General features: G+C 36.4%; 1 protein-coding gene and 1 pseudogene across 19 annotated transcripts in view; both read left to right on the forward strand.

The window, feature by feature from the left end:
- The window catches only part of BBX (BBX high mobility group box domain containing), a 288,092-nt gene that overhangs the window by 135,592 nt on the left and 132,981 nt on the right, over window positions 1-19,519 (forward strand). For 3 of the 19 annotated variants that reach the window (XM_069552481.1, XM_069552537.1, XM_069552485.1), the window contains exon 4: window positions 13,480-13,597. The exons of the other annotated variants lie outside the window; for them this stretch is intronic. The gene's annotated coding sequence lies outside the window, so the exon portion shown is untranslated. The remainder of the gene's footprint in view (window positions 1-13,479; window positions 13,598-19,519) is intronic. 19 annotated transcript variants of the gene reach the window in all.
- LOC138419745 (large ribosomal subunit protein uL16-like) lies at window positions 8,049-8,734 on the forward strand (annotated as a pseudogene).

Genomic DNA, 19,519 nt, shown 5'->3' on the forward strand with positions numbered 1-19,519 from the left:
TTTTCATCCTCTTCCTTTTCCTCCTTTCCTCTGATATTAGCTTTTAGGTTAGGTAATCATTGAATTTCTCAAGTAATAATCTAAATGCAATTCTTTGAACATCTCTGTAGTACCTCTTTCTAATAACTAGGAGAAACTTTCAGTTGATGAATGTTTGGGATTAGTAATCGTATTGATGAACGCTCAGTTTAACTCTTAGTTCTACTTTTGAACTTAAAAAAAAAAGTGTGCTCTGTGTCACTAGAATAATTTGAGTGTCTTATGATTTGATACCTATGTGAAAAGAGAAAATATACCATAATGAAACAAACCTTTGAGACTCTCTTTATATAATAACTTTAAATTGGTTTGTAATTTTTTTCTTCACCTTGTGTGTTTACAGACTAGAAGATAAGCTCTTCAGGACTGATCTAATTTTGTGGATTGCAGTTAATTGGTTGAAAGTTATTATTTTACCTTTTATTTACTTTTGATTTTGATTTCCCTCTAAAGCTATGTACAGATGACTCAAACTTAAGCCTTATATGTAATAAATTTTAGCACTGTATTTATTTTGCATAGGCTCAGTCTACTGATTATTAAATTTGCTAGTTAAGGACAATACAAATAAGTTGAGACATGACCACTTCATCCATCATTACTACTCTGAAAGGTAGATAAATTACTTTTATACTGAAGTCCATATTCCCTTTGATCTCTATTACAGAGAATTGTGTTTCTCCAGGAAAATAAATGAATCTTGTTGTTCAGTTGCTCAGTCATGTCCGACTCTTTGCATCCTCAGTGGTCCCCTTCTCCTGCCTTCAGTCTTTCCCAGCATCACGGTCTTTTCCCAGGAGTTGGTGCTTCGCATCAGGTGGCCAAATTATTGGAGCTTCAGCTTCAGCATCACTCTTTCCAATGAATATTCAGGGTTGATTTCCTTTAGGATTGACTGGTTTGATCTCCTTGCTGTCCAATGGACTCTCAAGAGTCTTTTCCAGCACTTCAGTTCAAAAGCATCATCTCTTTGGCACTCAGCCTTCTTAATGGTCCAGCTCTTACATCCTGTGTGAGTACTGGAAAAACCATAGCTTTGACTAGACAGACCTTTATTGGCAAAGTAATATCTCTGCTTTTTAATACGCTGTCTAGTTTATCATAGCTTTTCTTCCAAGGAGAAAGCATCTTTTAATTTCATGGCTGCAGTCACCATCTGCAGTGATTTTGGAGCCCAAGAAGATAAAGTCTATCACTGTTTCCACTTTTTCCTCATCTGTTTGCCATGAAGTGATGGGGCCAGATGCCATGATCTTAGTTTTTTGAATGTTGAGTTTTAAGCCAGCTTTTTCACTCTTTTTCACCTTCATCAAGAAATTCTTTTGTTCTCTTGGCTTTCTGCCATTAGAATGATGTCATCTGCATATCTGAGGTTATTGATATTTCTCCTGGCAATCTTGATTCCAGTTTGTGATTCATCCAGACTGAAATTTTGCATGATGTACTCTGCATATAAGTTAAGTAAGCCTTGACAATAGTAAGCCTTAACTTACTTACACATTAAGTAAGGGTGACAATATACAGCCTTGATGTACTCCTTTCCGAGTTTTGAACCAGTCTATTGTTCCATGTCCAGTTCTGACTGTTGCTTCTTGACCTGCATACGTGTTTCTCAGAGGGCAAGTCAGGTAGTCTGGTATTCTGTCTCTTTTAGGAACTTTCCACAGTTTGTTATAATCCACACTGTCAAAAGGTTTTAGTGTAGTCATGTTTTTCTGGATCTAAATGGATCTAATGGGATGAAATTTCCAATAACATTGCTCTCAGAATTTCTGTGCACATTAATGTAAAATACATACTATATTTACTGGGTATTCTGTGCATTAACAGATAAGTGTAAGTGAATACGTGTAATTTTTTCAGGTAACCTCTTCAAGAAATCTAAAGCCTTAAGTTTACATTGAGTGAGTGAGTGAGTGAAGTTGCTCAGTTGTGTCCGACCCTTTGCGACCCTGTGGACTGTAGCCCACCAGGCTCCTCTGTCCATGGGATTCTCCAGGCAAGAATACTGGAGTGGGTTGCCATTTCCTTCTCCAAGGGATCTTCCTGACCCAGGGATTGAACCCAGGTCTCCTGCATTGCAAGGCAGACACTTTAACCTCTGAGCCACCAGGGAAGCCCTTACGTTAGAGGGTCTGTTTTGTTTTGGGCTGTATCCCCCAAACCTAGGAATGGTGTCCAGCACATGGAACTTGCTTAGTGAATATTTGGTGAATTAGTAATACAGGAGTTCACATTTTATCAATTGTATATTCCATTGATATTGATATTAATAAGCATCCCCAGGTCTACTTGGAGGTAATTATTCTTCCAAGTCTTAGTTCAGGGGGAGGAGTGTTCCTCATAAATAAGTCTTTAAGTTGCAGTTAGTCCTATAATCAATAAATGTTAGTGAGCTTAAGAACTTAAAATGAGCAGCAAAATAATTTCTGGGTACCTGTTGTATTGTTCATAGGGTACATTGAGTCAGCAAGAGTTTATTAAGACTTGTAAGCCTTCTGCCAAGTATTTCCCTAAACACTTTGCTAGTGACCTTTTGAGTGCAGTGCATGTGAAGGTTCTGACATACAAGGAAGGCAAATTGGTTCAGGCTGGGTCACAAGAGATACTGTATGGTACTTGTATTTAGTTAATTCATACTAGAAAGATTGACTTAAGTCTACATTTAGATGTTTTATTCTTGGAGGGGGTACTATTTTTAGGATATTTCTATATTCAAATTTATAAAGATGTTAGAGAAGAACATTGTGTTTTGGTATGTGTGTGTGTGTGTTTTGATTTTATAAACTTTTGTAATCTGCTTGATTTTCAGTTGTTCTGCCTCTGACATGGTTATATTGCTGATCTTAAAAAGCAGATGAGTTATGTAGTTATTTCAGTGTTTCCTTAACATTTATTGTAAGGCCATTTATTATCAAGTGTCTCTTTGAGGCAAAAGCATTCCACTTCAGGAATGTAATGTTTTAAGCTGTTGAGTTACCAAAGGCATAAACAGTATACAGGTTTCCGGAAAGGTCGATTAGATGGGGAGGCGCTGGCTTCTGAACAAGGCTTAAATAATAAGGTACCATTTAACTGGTGAACACTGTCCCAAGCATTTTCAGTTATGCTATACTAATTACTAAATTAGAATGAAACCCGTAAAACGTGAGATATATCCATGTGCAGAGAAAGGTAAGCCCTCAGGCACCACCCAGATGGCCCAAACTGATTCTCTGAATCATGTGCTTAATATAGTTTGTGAATACCTGCTATGCTTCCAGTATTGTTAGAGATGCCCGTTCATCAAATAGGTGTATTATACAAAGAGACAATAGAGGAAAGTGTGAAATTAGCAGCCAGTGTCAATCCCGTGTTTAAATACAAACCTCTTCCTCTGTCAGTCATTTTGTTCTGCCATTTGCTGGCACTTACAGCTCATCTCTTGGGCTTCCCTGGTGTCTCAGCAGTATAGAATCAGCCTGCAATGCAGATTCGATCCCTGGGTTGGGAAGATCCCCTGGAGGAGGCCATGGCAACCCACTCCAGTATTCTTGCCTGGAGAATCCCATGGACAGAGGAGCCTGGCCTACTACAGTCCATGGGGTTGCAAAGAGCCAGACATGACTAAAGCAACTTAGCACTCATACACGCACAGCTCATCTTTCAGTCCATTTAGTAGCATAAATACTTAAAGGAATGATAGTTTTCAGGTTTGAAAGTTTTTCCTGTTAAGATAATGGGTATTGGTTTTCTTTATTGCTGACATAACATAAATCTATCTTGTTGATGGTAAAGTGTGCTAATTATGTTTCTCTTTATTAATTTTGAACTAATCATCAGAATTTTTTCACCCATTATTCCTTTTATAATAAAATATTCCATACATTAGAATTTATAATGTGCCTGTGAAAAAAAATATTTTAGAACTTTTACTTCCCAAGGTGTATAAAGATTCTTACTGCTAGATTGTCAACTGCCTAATACTCATTCTTGCTTCCTGGAGATTAATGTGATAGGTAGATAGGTAGAAACTTAAAAGATTTCCTTACAGAAGACAAATTTAAATGGATCACTTTTTTCACCTGTAATTTGATCTCAGAAGCCTGGGCTCTGGAGTCAGATAGACTGTACACAAGACTAAATGCAACTCAGTTGATTGCTGATTGTACTGTGGGAAAGTTACTTTTCTTCATCTGTGAAACGGGGTGAATATGGTCTGTGTAAGGTTCTTACGAAGATTAAAAGTGCTGAAGGTTATACTGCCAACCCCAGAACAGGGCAGGGCTGCTAAGAAAATGTGTTTGTTCTCACAATGGACCAGTAGGTCAAAGTGGTATTTGACTTTTTTACTGCTTTAACTGTTCCTTGAAATGGAATTTCAAGCATGTTATTATCTCTATTCACAGCGAGAGAAATGTCTTCACTGTGTTGCACTTTATTATATGAAGTCTTTATTGAGTATAGGATTGGTTTTAAGTCATTAAAGAATAACATTTACTCTTTATATTGTTAAATACCTTAAAATATTTCCTATACCATCATAATAGATGTTTATTTATACTTTGCCCAATTTAATTTTGCAGTTTTATTAAACTAAAATCAAAGCTCAGGTATATGAAAGTATTAGGAGATAAGTCATCTATCATTCAGTGAGGTATAGTTATTTTAAGAATATTATCACCTCATGCAGTGTTGGTATTAACAAAATTATCACCTCAAACAAAAAGTAAATTATTTAAGTGTAAAAGTACATTTTTATAATCTACAGAGTTTTCTTCAAAGATTATAATTATTTTAATAAAACAAAGAGCCGTATTATGAATTTTTAATGAAATTTAAAGTATGAGAGCTATTTTTATAAATTGATTATTGCAACCTAGCTAAAAAATTTAAAAACTTTTAAACAGCTGTGACCTTATTATGACCTTATTTTGCTAGTTTATCCATAAACTAGAGGAGCAAGATTCTCCTTCATTTTAGGTTGTTGGCTTAGCATTTCACAATTAATGGATCCAAGAGAAGAAAGTATTTTTATTTCTAGTAATTTTCATGAGCATGAAGCATTACAGTTTTGTTCTTTGTCCCTAGTAACTTTTATTTATTTATTTTTATTATCTCTATAATTTGAAGATAATTTAGGACTGTCTATGAAAATACCTTGGTTCCTTCAAAAAGCTTCTCTGTAAGTTAACATGTTTGTATTAGGATATTTGTGTGGTCTTTTTTATAGCAGTTTTACCCTTTTCTAGTCAAATAGGTGCATTTTCTAAACATAACTATGGATTTTATAGACTTGAATTATGTACTTTTTCAACTATTAGTGTACTGTATATCAAAATTCTAAACTTCTCTGGCTCCCCTATAAGAGTGAAGAGTGTTTGCACTCTTTCTAGCTCTTGTATTCCTTTTTTAGGACCTGAACTGCCTATAGTAATCTCACTGGAAAAATTGTTTTACTTAAAAGGTAAAAGTAACATACTTTCTGTTCCTCTTATTCATCTGATAAATACTTACTGGAACTACTATATTCCAAGTGTTAGACATTGTCAAGGTCACATTATGATAATAGAAGGCAAACTAATTAGGTAGAATATAGAAAGATAAATAAACCTCACTAAGAATTCTGAGTGGAGAAGGCAATGGCACCCCACTCTAGTATTGTTGCCTGGAAAATCCCATGGATGGAGGAGCCTGGTGGGCTGCAGTCCATGGGGTCGCTAAGACTCGGACACGATTGAGCGACTTCACTTTCACTTTTCACTTTCATACATTGGAGAAGGAAATGGCAGCCCACTCCAGTGTTCTTGCCCCAGGGACAGGGGACAGGGGAGCCTGATGGGCTGCCGTCTATGGGATCGCACAGAGTCGGACATGACTGAAGCGACTTAGCAGCAGCAGCAGCAGTTCTGAGGAAGAGCTTAAATTCCAGGTAGGATATCAGAGAAGACCACACAGAGGAATAAATATAGAATCTGGAGAAGGGGAATGCAGGCATACCTCAGTTTATTGCACTTTTCAGATACTGCATTTTTTGCAAATTGAAGGTGAGACAGCCTTGTGTTGAGCAATGTTATCACCATCTTTTTTTTTTCCCAACAGCTGTCACTTTATGTCTTCTGTTTGTCACATGTTGGTCATTCTTGCAATGTTTTAAACTTTTCCATTATTATTATTGTATTCATTGTATTCATAATGATCTGTGATCAGTGATCTTTAATGTTACTATTACAGAAAATTATGACTTGCTGAAGGCTCAGAGATTGGTTAGCATTTTTAAGAAATAAAGTATTTTTTAATACTTGCATGAACCTTTTTTTAGGGATAATGCTATTGCACACTTACTGGACTATACTATTGTGTAAACATACTTTTATTTATTTATTTTTTGCAGTTGATTTTATTTATTTATTTTTTAATTTTTATTTTTACTTTATTTTACTTTACAATACTGTATTGGTTTTGCCATACATTGACATGAATCCACCATGGGTGTACATGCATTCCCAAGCATGAACCCCCCTCCCACCTCCCTCCCCATAACATCTCTCTGGGTCATCACCGTGCACCAGCCCCAAGCATGCTGTATCCTGCGTCAGACATAGACTGGCGATTCGATTCTTACATGATAGTATACATGTTAGAATGCCATTCTCCCAAATCATCCCACCCTCTCCCTCTCCCTCTGAGTCCAAAAGTCCGTTATACACATCTGTGTCTTTTTTGCTATCTTGCGTACAGGGTCGTCATTGCCATCTTTCTAAATTCCATATATATTATAGTGTAAACATACTTTTATATGCACTGGGAAACCAAAGAATTTGTGCAACTTGCTTTATTATGACAGTTTCTGTATTCGAGTAGACTGGATCCAAATACACAGTATCTTCAAGGTATGCCCTAGATACCTTTTGCTATTGGAATGGAATGTTTGTAAGGATAAAATGGGAAATTTTGGTCTAGAGCTAGATGTAAGAGGGTCTTGAATGTCAGGCTGAATTTACTTTTTTTCTTTTCTTTCTTTTTTTTTTTTTTCAAGGCAGATAAACCACTGAAAAAAAATGAGATGGATTGAAAGTGAAAAGAAATAGACATTGGAAAGTTTGGTTTGAGGGGCTTTAGCACATCCCAGGCAAAAAGAAATTTGTTTTTCTAATAGAGTTTGAGAGTAGTTAATAGGATCATTGTAGGAGACATGAAGGTTGTACCCTGTCTTGATGTGTCTTAAAATATTTTGGATTGAGGTATCCAACTCACCAAATCAGATAAGTCTTTTCCCATTTTGCAAGCAAAAATTAATAGATACTCACTTTTAATGATTCTTTTAATGATTTTCTCAAATGTCTGATGCCTGCCGCTATTGATGTGTGTGTGTTTCTGTCTGTTTTTAGTGACTGTAAATTTAGCTTTCACTCTAAGAATTTCTCAGAGAATACAAACCCTGTCTTGTCGCTTGAACTAAACTACTAATGTGCAGAATTTAGCACCAGATTGAACTTATGTTGGGGGTGTAGGGGAATCTTAAGAGGGAAGGAAAGCAGTGGGGCTTGTTGAAAAGGAAGTCAGAGATAGGTTTTTAATATAAGTTGTAGATGTTTAGATAATACTACTACTGGAAGTAGAGAGATAATAATAGAAACTGATATGTGGGAGGGGATGGGATGGAATGGATTTGAAACACAAAGAGAATATCTGTGATTATGTATAGGATGTGTTTATGAGTTTGTTATGAGTTTGGGAGAGATTCTAGCTGAAGATGATAGGTATAGCTTAAGAGAGAGGTCGTAAAACTGAATCTTTGAAAATTGATGAAAGTAGAAAATAAGGCTAAGACAGATCCTTTGAAAACACCTACTTGTTAAGAAAAGTATAAAGGAAAGAAAAACAATCAGGTCTGTGATGGGAAAAGCAATAGAGTGTAGTGCTAAAGAAGATGGGAGTTTTCAAGAAAAAAATAAGAGACATTTAATGCTTTAAAAAGGTGTTTGGGCTTTTCCCTTTGGCACTCCACTGAAGATCCTGGTGTTGCCATGGATCGCCTCCCTGCCTGGTGTTACCGGTATTGTAAGAATAAGCCGTACCCAAAGTCCTGCTTCTGCCGAGGTGTCCATTTTCTACTTCAGGCATAAGAAGGCAAACGTGGATGAGTTCCCACTGTCTGTGGCCACATGGTGTCAGATGAATATGAGCAGCTCGCCTCTGAAGCCCTGGAGTCTGCCTGTATTTGTGCCAGCAAGTGCATGGCGAAAAGCTGTGGCAAAGATGGTTTTCACATCCGAGTGCGGTTCCACCCTTTCCACGTTATCCGCATCAGCAAGATGTTGTCTTGCGCTGGAGCGGATAGACTCCAGACAGGTATGTCTGGTGCCTTTGGAAAGCTCACATTGGCCAAGTCGTAATGTCCATCTCCGCCAAGCTGCCGAACAAGGAGCATGTGATTGAAGCCCTCTGCTGGGCCAAGTTCAAATTTCCTGGCTGCCAGAAGATCCACGTCTCCAAGAAGTGACGATTTTCTAAGTTTAATGAGAATGAATCTGAAAACATGGTGGCAGAAAAGCGGCTCATCCAGGATGACTGTGGGGTTAAATACACCCCTAAGTGTGGTCCCCTGGACAATTGGCGGGCCCTGCACTCATGAGAGCATCAGCACTTTTCCCCTCCTTAATCATGCTCACCAATAAATGCTATTTCCTGTCCAAAAAAAAAAAAAAGAAAAGGTGTTTGGGTTAGGTGTTCCATGGGTCCTTTGGAGAAAGTAGTTTTTAAATTGATTTTATAATTAAAGTATAGTTGATTCACAACATTTATTATACAGCAAATGGTTTAATATCTTTTTACCCTGGGCTTCCCCAGTGGCTCAGCTGGTAAAGAACCCACTTGCCAGTCCAGGAGACTTGAGTTTGATCCCAGTGTCCGGGTAGATCCCCTAGAGAAGAAAATGGGAACCTGATCCAGTATTCTTGCCTGGAAAATTCCATGGACAGAAGTGCCTGGCAGTCCATGGGATTGTGAAGAGGCAGACACAACTGAGTGCACATGTACACATTTCATAGATTATGCTCCATTTGAATTTTTCTTAAAATGTTGGCTGTGTCCTTGGTGCTGTACAGTATATTACTGTAGCTGCTGTAGCTATATTTGTACCTACCTTTCTCTTGCCATTTCCCTTTTGCCTCTCCCTGTTGGTAACTGCTAGTTTTCTGTATCTATGTTTCTGTTTTATTACATTCATTCGTTTGCTTTAGTTTTTAGATTCCACATAAGTGATAATAATATTTATCTTTCTCTGGTTTATTTCACTAAGCATTCTACTGTCTAGGTCCATCTATGTTATTGTTATTGGCAGAATTTCATTCTTTTTTTATGGATGAATAATATTCCGTGTGTGTATGTGTGTGTGTGTGTGTTTGCACACATACTATATATAACTCATCTTTATTTATTTCATCTGTTCATGGATACTTGGGTTGCTTTGTTATCTTAGCTCTTGTAAATAATGCTGCTGTGAATATTGGGGTGCAAGTGTCTTTTCAAATTAGTGTTTTTATTTGGGGGAGCTGTATACTTAGAAGAGGAATTGCTGGGTCATACAGTCATTCTATTTTTAGTGTTTTGAGGAACCTTCATACTGTTCCCTGTAGTGGCTGCACCAATTTAAACTCCCACTAACAGTGTACCAGGGTTCCCTTTTCTCTATTTCCTCGCCAACATTTATTTGTGGACATTTTTGGTGATAGCCATTCTCACATGGTTTTGATTTAAATTTGGAGAAGCAGTTTTTGCAGAGTAGTCAAGGCAGAAAGTATTTATATATGTTTGAAATATTCCCCCTCTCATTTCCACTTTCTTGCTTTGATTTTTATATGAAACTCTATGTTGAGCCAGTCTTCATGGAAGGATCTAAACTGACTTACAGAGCCACTCCCTGGGAACACAACTCATCTTCTATAAATATAGTTTTAATATTTTTTTCTTTAAATGTGTTACCTAAGATTGCTTCAGATCAGATGCTAATATCATTTCCTCAGATATACTAAGTGTTACTTTCTTCAGTACATCATCATCAAACACACTTCCTAAATGCCTCACCCATAGGGGCTTACATTTATTATGTAATTGGCATTATAGAAGGATGATAAATGAATTCCTTGTCATTGCCAATTCTTCTTTTACAAGAAGTACAGTTTTACTTTTAAAAAAGGTTTCTGTTTTAATAAAGATCTCATAGAAAGCTTTTTGTATTAGTAGGGTCACCTGCATATGAGATTTCTAGGTTAGAATCCAAATACATAGTTACTTTCATTTCCATCTGCAGAGAATAGTTGTAAGGATATAAAAGACTCAACCTAAGAGTAGTAATAATGCTTATAATTTTAAAGAACTGTAGTAGTAATTATTTGCGTTTTATGTAGAAGTGTGTGTGTGTGTGTGTGTGTGTGTGTGTGTGTGTTTAATCGTCACAGTGGCCCCTTAGATGCAGATATCTTTACTCTTTTCATTTATGAGAGAAGTGAGGCTCAGAACATTTAAATAAATTGTGTGAGCTTTTTGACTAATTGAAATAGAGCCAGGATTCAGGTCAGCTCTTTCTGACTTTCAAAGACCATGTTCTCTACATGGCCTGTGCAGTTTAAAGATGTATTTGAAATTTGAGTTTTAACACTCTTGGTGGCAACTGCTCACTCCAGTTTGGGTGCCCAATGCCTCATTACTTTCTTCATTTTTTCTTCCAACTTGGGATGACTAGATAATTTTCATTTGCTTAAACGTATTGTCATTCTCTACTGTTGATTGTCAGGCAATCTTCTGCATATTTAATTCCCTTATTTATTCTTCACATCAGCTATATTTCTCCTTCAACATTTTATTTTGAAATGAGACAAATAGCATACGTTTATACTCACCGCCTAGATTCTGCCATTAACATTTTACTTATTACGTATTTTATTACATGATCTATAGTCTGTGCATCCATAAATTCATTTTTGATGCATTTAAAAAGTGAAGACATCACTGCAAATACCCTAAATACTTCAATATGTATATTATTGACTGTAGCTCAGCATTTATGTCCAACTTTTTTCTTTTGATGTAAAATTTGCATTCACTGAAATGCATAAATCTTAAATATACATTTTCTGGATTTGATAAACTCATATACTTACCTGTGTAACTCAAATACCTCTGAAGACATAAAATATTACTCCTGATAGGTGTCTCTCTTTATTCCCGTTTTGTGCCTGAGGAAACCGAAACACGAAATTAAATAATCTGCCTGAGGTCACACTGCTAATTGAAATAGAGCTGGAATTCAGGCTCTGGGAATCTGGTTTTAGGGTTTGTGCTCTTAACAGCACCCTCAGTCTGCCTGCAGATTGCCCTCACATGTCCAGGTATCCTTTTACATTCACATGTACAAATGTCATATTAATTTATAACATGAGAGTATAGACACAGAAGTAGTATGTTTGGGATTAGTGAGAGTAGAAATCCTGTTCTGGAAATGCCTTACATCCTTGCAAGAGTATATATGGCAAGAGAAACTAAGAAAGAAAGAAGTACCTTTGTCAAAATACCATGGTGAATCTCTGTGTAATGATTGTGTCTCAGCTGTTTCCAGGTATAAAGTGACAGTCAGTCTCTTAGTGATGGCACTGAGGTTCAGGAAAATCCTAAACTGCCACTTGGACAGTTAAAGGTAAATAATATTCAGTGCAGTTTTGTATTAAGCATATTTTTGTTCTATGATTATTAGAAAATTGTTCATCTGTGTATGGTATATGTAGTGCCACTTGCCTTGATGTCTCAGGCCCAAATAATAGAATTAACCAATTTGGGATTTATAGTTACGAAATTTGTAAAGATTTTAGCAAAGAAATTGAATGGAATTTTTTGGCCTTTCCAAATTTCATAAAAATATGCATAAATATTGAAATAAATGATACTTTTTGTTTGTAGTTCTTAGGTGTACTATTCCTATGAGAAGGAATTATATTTTTCCTGACTTGTATATCACAAGCCATATATTAAAATTGACCAGTTTCTTTTGTTCTTTTATTCCTTTATTCAATTATGAAAAAGTACTGTCATATATATTTTTAAAAATACTATGTATTGTTCAAAAAGCAAAGACAAAAATCCAAAAAACATGTAGTTAACAAACCCTAGCCTGTCACTAGAGGGCAGAACAGTACTATACTTGATTTAGCAATTTAAAAAATTGCTGAACATGGGAAAATGTTGATGTAGAATTGAATAGAAGTCTCTTATTTTTGTGTCTTGCTGTGAAATCCATTAACATACTTACTTCACTTGTATCAAAGGAGCTTTGCTGATAATTACAGAAAATTGATTACAATTGATTGCTTGCAAAAAGGCATGATTATTTAGGAGAGCATCAGTATATCTCAAGAGAAAATGCAATGTTTACCAAGAGGTGCATTAAATTATTTTTACTATATGTAGTACTCTGAAGTAGAGTTGCAGTATAGACTTTAGGTGCAGCGTCATGAGAGAACACATTTGAGATAGGTTTACTAATATTTAGATGTAAGAACTCATTGAAATATAGAACTTTTGATCTTTCAGCTGAAATTTGTTGAATCATTAAGATTTTGAAATTATAGTTGTAAAAGCAATGAACTAACTCTAGCCCCTTTTTTAAAATGTTAAAATTTTGTCAGTGCCTGTTCGCATAGTTCTATTTCTGTTTGAAATTTTCTATCATTCTGATGTAGTTTCATTTTGCTTTATTTTTTCTGATAGACTTTTTAAATAATTCAAGCTCTAAAATTATTCTAGTGAGTAACCTCAGCAGTTCATTGTCTGAATGCATAGTTTTATCTTAAGTGTGTAGTTTGAACTTTATTCTGTAAAAACAGTTTGGATTTATAAATGATTCATTTGTAGTAGAGAATATAGGATGTCAGTAAAAGTCCTAGAGTTTGGAATTAGATTTGTGGCCCCAATTATTATGTTCTTGCCTGTGGCCTTGGGCAGGTCACATTACCTCTCTGAAGTGACCATTGTCTAAGTTGAAGAATTGGAAAAATATTTCCATATTTACTGCTAGGTTAATTTGAGAATTGTGTTTTTATCTGTGTAGATGTGTCTCCAAAGACGCTACTGTGTAAAGATGAATTTTAATAGATAAAGATAAATAAGCTCATAAAAAGCTTAGAAATAACTTTGAAGTGGTCAATTATATCAAAAATTTAGTAACACAAAGGCACTTACTACAGGAGTAAATGATACAAAAAATGTGGTTTCCAACTTGAAACCCAAGTTCAAATTACTGACCTCCGCCCTGTCTCTAAGTATGTCTGACTGCTTAATCTTTCTATAACTGCTGACTTTGTGACTCTTCTCACTCTGTTCTATCCTCTTGTTTATTTCCATGTTCCCTCTCTCTGTGTTTCTCCTGACTGTCTTTGGTCTCTCTCTGTGTTTTTCTTATCCCAGGCACCCTCAGGAAGACCCCAAGCCTCTAACAGTACCTGGTATCATCTCCAGCATGTTTGTAGATGTGGAGGATTCACTGGCTTATTGAGACATACCAGAGGCGAATTGTTCCACTGTAGTAAGTCAATCAGCATTTATTAAGTGACTACTGTTTACAGAGCACAGTTGATGGTGCTTTGGGCAAAGAAGAATGAGTTAGGGCATAGTTCTGAGGAAATAAACTTGTAAACACTTCTCAGTGGCTCTTGCAAGCTAGATACATGCAAATAAAGACAACAATGAAGTAAAAAGCTGACAAATAATTATATAAGTGAGTTGTGTTGTTAGAAAACCAGGTGGTATTAATCAGGTTTCCTGCATGAGATTAAAATTAGGTTTTGAAGTATTATTGGAAAAAAGATTGAGGAAAAAGAGGGCAGAAGTGAGTAATTTCTGTGGGACTTGGCAAGCCTGTTTCCTTGCCTGTTGAGTGAGTCCCAAGGGTAGTGAAAGGAGTTTCAGCCTGCCGACAGCTAACTTTCCTTAAACTTCCAGTCTTAGAGAAGTCAGGGTATGAAAAGAAGTACAGCTAAATTGGGACTTTCCATAAGCATACGTGGTATCTGTTACCAGTTTTAGAATTTAGAGAGTTTAATGGTAAATTGTGATTATGAAGTAATATTGAGGTACTGTGACCTAAAGTTAATAGAAACTATTAGAATATGGTCTAGGGATGCATTATAAATGCTAAGAGGTATGAAAATAGTAAACTTCAGTGTAACAAGGCAGTTTCATGTTTGTGTTGGAAATTTATTTGTGCTGTTGTATTTTAGATAGTCCTACGTACAGACACCCTGGCTTTCACAGTTGGATACGATTAGAATCTCGCCTCGGCTCGCTGTTTAATGTTGGGCAGTCTATGAAACAGAAATCTCAGTTTCCTTCTATGTTAACTAAGGGTGAAATATTTACCTCAAAGAGTTGTTGTGTGAGTTAGAGATAATTTTTTATAGTCCTGAGTATGTGCTAGGTACTTGTAGCTTCTTAAAAAGTACCTTTAAAAATAGTTTGTTAAATATAGTATTAATTTTCTGAGTGCTTTTTAAAATAGAATTAACTCCATAGTATTTAGAAAGTGCTGTACATGCAAGGGTTATTTATTACAGGTGAATAAGATGCAAATAACATTACCTTGAATAACTGAGTACCTACCACTAACTTAGGAAACAGAGCTGTGCCTAGCCCAGATTCCATCAACTCTCTTTAACCACCACCACAGTGCTGAGTGTTGAGTTTATTACTTGCTGATTTTTCTGTATAGTTTTTTCATGTTTTATATATCCCCTACATTGTTTTGCTTCTTTTTGAAATTTACATTAAATAATAAATGTTTTCTTTTGCAATACCTATCTTGCCACTCAACATGTTTGAGAGAATCACCCTTCTTATACTTGTAATTCATTTATGATCACAGTTGTATTTTGTTGTATGAAAGTTCCACATTTTCATACTTATCTAGTATTTATTCCATAATAAATAATAATTCCATTATTTACCCACTTTCTTTTCATGGCTACTTAGATTGTTTTCAGTTTATGTTATGAGAAAAAAATTGCAAAAGAAAAAGTCTTGAGAGTCCTGTTTAACAATGCATCTTAACACATATATTTCTCTAGGATATATGTTCATAGGTATAAATGCAGAATCAACCCACCCTGAAACTCTATAGGATCGTGGCAAATATTTCTACAGAACTTACTACATGTTATCCTCCCTCTAGCTGAGTTTAAGTGTTTTCATTGTGTATTTCGTATATTGTTGTTTAGTCACTGAGTCCTGTCTGACTTTGCAACCCATGGACTGTAGCCTGTCAGGCTCCTCTGTCCATGGAATTTCCCAGGCAAGAGTACTAGAGTGGATTGCCATTTCCTTCTACAGGGTATCGTCCCAGCCCAAAGATCGATCTCATGGCCCAAAGATCCATCTCACGTCTCCTGCATTGCAGGCAGATTCTTTACCACTGAGCCGCCAGGGAAGTCCATATCTCCTATATAGTTCTTTAAAATCACTAAATTTTTGTTTAAAGAATTTTGTAACTTGTCCAGAACACCATTTTAACAATAATCCTGATGAGTTTTTAAAAAATGAGTTTTATCCTCTGCATCAGCTGCTTTTATTTCTCTTCATTTTCCAATTGTCACACATTTTCTCAAACCCGGTTAAGTCCAGACATCCTGAAATAGCTGGGTATGTTTACCAGCTAAGTTCTTTCTCCCAGGAAAGCTATGTCAAAATAATGTCATGTTCTTTTATATTAGATGAAAATCACCAGCTATTCCTAACTAAAATTTTTAAAAATAGTTTCAGCAGGGAAATGTACACATCTTTTGCAAAAGTCCCAAGAGCTTGAGTAAGTGACAACTCGCATTTGCTCATCTTTCCCTCTTTCTCTCCTTTACCTACTTCTGTAGTTCTCAGCCATTGGTTCTTTTGGTATCTGATTATACTTGCACAGTCCATGCCAATTTTCATATCATAGTTCCTCCTAATTTTGTGCTTGGTGCTCCATGATGTTAGTTTGACTGACCTCACTGTTTTGCCTGTTGTCAAACTTGGTCCTATGATCTGCTACATTTATTTCCCAAGGTTTTCCAGGGGAGATTCCCAGGTTCCAGTCTAGTGCCTAGTTCTTGTTATTCAACAGATGTTGATTGAATGAAGAAAGGAAAAATGTAAATGGAGTAAGGACTGAAATGCCTTTTCCCTGCTCAGCAATAATAATTACCCTAAAAACAATGGGCAAAAATCATGCATGCTGTCAACAGTTCTGCATATGGATAGCTTTGTAAACCATAAGTAGTCATTTCTTCTTGAGCTTCACTCTGCTTTTCTGTTTCTGCAAAATGAGAGTGGTAGAACAGTGTATCCTTTTGACTCCAAACTTTTTGTACTCTGTCTCCAATTGAAATGAAATACATTGATAGTTTCTCTTGGGATTTCTGGACACCACTACCAAAGCCTGAATCCACCTACCTTACCAGGCGTTAGACTCACCTGTGTACAGCAACCTGCCAGTTCCTGCCTCTGGTAACCATAGCAAGTGGAGCATACATCAAACTTCCCTTCTTGTTGTTGGGTTTGATTTGTCCCAGAGACATTTATCTTTCTTTGAGAAAGTGTAATGAATGCCTTTGGCTTTCCACTTTCTTTCACCAGACAGCCCAGGTGTTCAGTGCAGAGCTTTGAGTCCTGGCCTTTTGCTTCTCCTCCTCTTCCCCAAGCCCCATAGCTGTGACTGAGCAGAGTGTCTTCTATCTTCTGTTACTTGCTATTGCAATTTAACCTCACGTGTCTTCTCATACACCAGCTGCCATCTTTGAGTCAGTGTTGGTTTTAACCGTCGGATCCTTCCTTGATGTCGATGGACCTGTCTTCACCTGATATTGGCAGCCAGTTGCCTGTTCCTTTCTCCCATGGTTTCTTTGCTAGGAACTCCTCAACCTGAAGTTAATGGGAGTGAGACCTGGAGTCCTTCCCTCATTGCCTTTGGTCCATCTTCCCATAGGTGTTGAAGGGACTCTCACTGTAAGATGGATTTGTGCTCAAACCCCTTTTAAGGAATTATCTGACTCTTCAGATTTTCACATGATTGCTGTTTTCTGCGTCTGTTAGTTGTCCAGAGTTCCATTTTGTGAGTACCACTGAACTGCATGGATCAAAGGCAGAGAGCAGACTACCTGGGGCAACAGGCACAAACTGTCTTAATTTTCTGTGAATTGTAAACACTGCCCAGTCACTCCAGAGGATCTTGGCCAGAGAGCTATTTGACCATTAATCAAGGTTAAGGAGGCTTTAATCTTATAAAAAATCTAATCTTGTCATGATTTTACAGATCTGCTTTGTGAAAAATCTCATGTGAGTCAGGCTGGTTTTAGGCTAAGAAGAGAGTTAGGCAAGAGAAAAGTTTTCTAACTAAAAAAATGAAAGAGGGAAAAGATTTTTAAATGAGGATTTATTTTTAATAACGTTAACTTTATTCTAAATGGAGTAAATAATCTTTTTTTTTAATGTTAAAAACTCATTGAAAGACATTGATTGGAGTTGTTAACCTTCAGTCTTACCTCCAGCCTCAACACATACACAACACTGGAGATTTCCCAGGTGGCACTAGTGGTAAAGAACCTGTCTGCCAGTGCAGGAGACCTAAGAGACATGGATTCAGTCCCTGGGTCGGGAAGATCCCCTAGAGGAGGAAATGGCAACCCACTCCAGTATTCTTGCCTGGAGAATCCCATGGACAGAGGAGCCAGGTGGGCTACTGCCCATAGGGTCGCAAAGAGTTGGACATGACTTTGCGTGGGCATACATCCCTGCCATGAGGAACCAGAAACCATGCTACCTGTGATAAGTCACCCCTCCTAACTGCTTACTTAGCAAAACTCTACAAAAACATGTTATGCCAAATACTCTATTCTGGAAAGAAGAGTGACTACCATCCTATCTCTGAAAAAACAGATTACTTTTTGTTCCTCAGAAATACAAGGAGAGAAACATTCTTTTGTGCTTTTATAAGGGGAAAATGGGAGAAATTGTCGGACATGAAAACTTCACTGATGGGAGAATGCTTACTCTAACCACTCTTATATTGTCTCAGATTAATGTAAAAGGCTTGACCTATTAAGTATTCACATTAATATTTTAACTTAATGATAAGGTTCTTTTATAATACTAATTCACTTCGGCTATCTTATTAATATAGACAGGCTTGAAAGTGCTTCTGAAAACCTACAGCACTCATTTAGTATTTTAATGTCTTTTGAGAAAGAACTATACATTCTATAATGATTACATTGCAGCAGATATTAAAAATATACTGTTATGTTAATAAGTTGGAAAGTTGGATCATGTTTAAATACTGTAGAAAATTTATAAATGTATATAAACAAATGATACAGAATTTTCCTTTGGTGGAAACTAGGAAATGTATTTAGTACAGATTTCAGACTGAATGGTCTTGAAAGAAGAATTTTTAAATGCTTAATTAAATAAATTTTAAACTGTATTTTTACTCATTTTATATCTATCATACAGCAAATTTAGTAATACATATCAAAGCTAGTTCAACTTAGAGCTTTATGTAATTACTCATATAATTATACAAAATACAGATTTATCTACATTACTAAAAAGCATCTTATTAAAATAGTTTTAAATTCAATGACTACATTTAAATTTAGGTGTTGCTGGAATAGCAATATTTTGTGTGGGAGTTTATATCTGGGTAAAAAAACAGTGAAATGTTCAACGGGTCTGTAATTTTGGGGGAAAAAATGAGAAATGAATCTTTTTTCCTGAAGTTAATTTCCATTCATTATCTTAGTTGCAGAATCTACATCTCTAAAACACTGAGTGTTACTAAATTTGAAAAACAAATCACTGATTCTTTTTTTGTTTAATCAATAGAACAGAAAATAGAGCAGAAGCACTTTAATATTGACAATTGTTTGGAGGGCTCGGCACTCCCAGGAAGCTCCCTTAGGCATCATCATATTGTTAACGATCACTGAATATAATATTCTTCTGTATTGGTGCCAAACTGTTTCTCCCACAAAAGTCTTCCTTAGATTCTGTACATCGCTTTTGTGCTTCCCCAGTGGCAGCCCACTCCGGTCTTCTTGCCTGGAGAATCCCAGGGATGGAGGAGCCTGGTGGGCTGCCATCTATGGGGTTGGACAGAGTCAGACGTGACTGGTGTGACTTAGCAGCTTAGCAGTGGATACCTTACTCCCTTTCCCTGTGCTCGCCAAGCACCATGTCTCATTTGAATGATGGCATCATTGCCCTTAGGTTATAAGGCCTATTGTGTGTGTGTGTGTGATTTTTTATTTTTTGGAGTATATTAGCTTTAAAGTGTTGTTTTTAGTTTCTGCTGTACAGCAAAATGTAAGGTCTGTTTTGAGCTCAGAGGAATCTTGGCTGCTGTTTTCATCCATTTATAGTTATTTGCTGTTACTTAGCCCATACCCTGGGTGGTGGTGTTTAGTTTCTTAAGTTGTGTCTG

Source organism: Ovis canadensis, chromosome 1 (genome assembly GCF_042477335.2).
Source record: "Ovis canadensis isolate MfBH-ARS-UI-01 breed Bighorn chromosome 1, ARS-UI_OviCan_v2, whole genome shotgun sequence".
NCBI classification, from domain to species: domain Eukaryota; kingdom Metazoa; phylum Chordata; class Mammalia; order Artiodactyla; family Bovidae; genus Ovis; species Ovis canadensis.